Source organism: Acanthopagrus latus, chromosome 20, assembly GCF_904848185.1.
Source record: "Acanthopagrus latus isolate v.2019 chromosome 20, fAcaLat1.1, whole genome shotgun sequence".
Classification (NCBI taxonomy): Eukaryota; Metazoa; Chordata; class Actinopteri; order Spariformes; family Sparidae; genus Acanthopagrus; species Acanthopagrus latus.
The window spans coordinates 20,940,333-20,942,616 of record NC_051058.1 but is presented as its reverse complement, the minus strand read 5'-3'; the positions used below and the strand labels follow the sequence as shown (position 1 = coordinate 20,942,616).

Genomic DNA, 2,284 nt, shown 5'->3' with positions numbered 1-2,284 from the left:
GCACATATAATAACACACAGAGACGACAGGATGTCAGTGTTAGCAGCTCGTTCAGATGCAGATTGTTAAATCTTCACATTTACATCTTGTCTTTAACAGGCATGAGTGAACTTAGACCTGATTAAATTGTGTTAAATTCCTAACAAAAAAGATGCAAAATGAAAAATGTAAATAGTTAACCAAAACATTCTGTAAATTATTTCACTAAGTTGAATTTAACCCACAATATAATACGTAAACTTTGCTAATTCTGTATTAATCATAAAAGAAAAAAAGAGTCTTTGCGCCTCAAATGACTTGGAAGCTTAAAACAGACTCATCCATGACAGAAATCCACATCCTGAAGCTTCAGTGTGGGATAATATTTTGTCTACTTGCCTGATTTAGTTCCCCAGAACAGTCTTCTGTCGCTGGACGTGTGTCGAACAACCTTGAAGCTGTTTTGTTTCTAAGCAGCTGGAGTGTCAGAGCTCAAACTGCCGCTCTGATGTATTGTTTCTGCTCGACTACCACGCTCCTGTTTCCTGTTCTGTGTGAGCGTGTTTCTCTTTACTGACAGCAGCGACCGCTGATACATTACAGCACCGAAGCCGCAAGAAATGGGAAGTCTGACTTTAGCTGTACTTCCCACTATATTCTTCATAATCGGATCTTTTTATGGCAGAGGGTGGACTGGAAAGAGTTACAACACATGGTGACTAAAAATGAAACAGACTTGTTTGGAATAAAAACAAAACATTACAGCAGATATACGGCCTGTACTTTAAACTCTTTTTTTTTTAAAGCAGATGACAGGCACACAGAGGACCGCAAGCAATGATTTATAACTAGACCTCAGAGTAAATGTCAGTGAAACACAAAAGGGTGCAGTAGATTTTTGGATGTGCATCTATTGCTGCTGTCAGCAGAGCTTTGCATCAACAAGTGTGTCCTCTGCTGGATTCTCAGGTCAAACACAACCAAACTTTGGATTTTTGACAACAAAACTCGTATTAAATCAGAAATATAACTGTGTACTACTAAAGACGTAACTCTTACCCTGAGGAAATGTTTTAATTAATATCATTTTAGTATGTAATTATTATTTTACAGCGTGAATATTGAGGAAAACATAAATTTGAGATATTTAGACTTGATACTGAGTATTATTGTGATTTCTGTAACTTTTCTTACAAATAGGAACTTTAATAGTATTAATAATAGTCCAAGTAACTGTGGGCGTTTGTGGCACCAATAAGTTAAAACATTAAGACTCCAATATGTTAAAATGAAAGATGTGACCATGTTGTGTTTTAAAATATATTGCTTTATTACACTTTATCAATTATATTTCTTTTGTTAGGGTTTTTCATTCGGTTGCTCTCCTGGTATAATCAGCTCCCTCTATACATACACACTGTTTCGGTATGGTATATATATGTATGTGGTATAAACAATACAAACGCAGATAAGTGATGCTGATAATTGTACTTCAGCATAGACTCAACAGAGAACACAAATTTAGATTTTCTTTGACAGTTGAGGAAGCCCCACACTAGGCAGGACATCAAAAAATTAGTTATAACTCATGATGTTCCTCTCCACGGAAATCTTTAGTAAAAGGCGAAAGATTTATACGATCTGAAGAGAAACATGAGTGTACTGTCCCTTTACTGTTTCAGTGAGCGAAGTGGCTCTCGGGGATACACCCTCCGGTGATGGTGGCACTTTACAAATATAACTTTTGTGTCGTGTGTAATCTGCACATGTTAAGACAAAAAGACTGAGCCATTTTATATTCAGGCAAGGAAAAGATATTTTAAAACCAGTTAAATATAGATTTAAGAAGAATTTTACGCTGCTACGAGTGATGCATGATGGGTAGCGGAACTCGGTTGCGTACCGCAGTTGGAGAGCTTCGACGTACAAAATACACAAAGCTGTCAGACAAATGCTAAATAGTCTGAATCAGGACATCAGAATCAACAAAATAAAGTCAACATTAGTTAAAATTATAGAGATAGAAACCATACGCATGCGCTGTAAGCCCGCAGCGAGTACAAACAAAGAGAGAAATTAATCTCCGGCTACTTCCGCCTTCGTACAGGAAGCTTCCCCGTCCAAAGAGTCGGTGCTAGTCGTCGCTTATTGCTGAATTTCTTTAGATTTATCGTTAAAGTTTTGTCGTGTTCATGAAACAACCGCTCATGAATCGATTTAACTAAGAAAACAAACGAAACCTGTGAAGAGTACGACATCATCTTAGTTTACAGATCCTCGAAATGAGCGAGATGAGTCTTCGTCT

General features: G+C 37.2%; 1 non-coding gene across 1 annotated transcript; it reads right to left on the bottom strand.

Moving 5' to 3' along the window:
* Positions 1–1,525: 1,525 nt before the first annotated feature.
* On the bottom strand, positions 1,526–1,640 carry LOC119010465. The gene has a single exon (XR_005071975.1). It is a non-coding gene; the product is annotated as a U5 spliceosomal RNA (small nuclear RNA).
* Between the last annotated feature and the right edge of the window lie 644 nt (positions 1,641–2,284).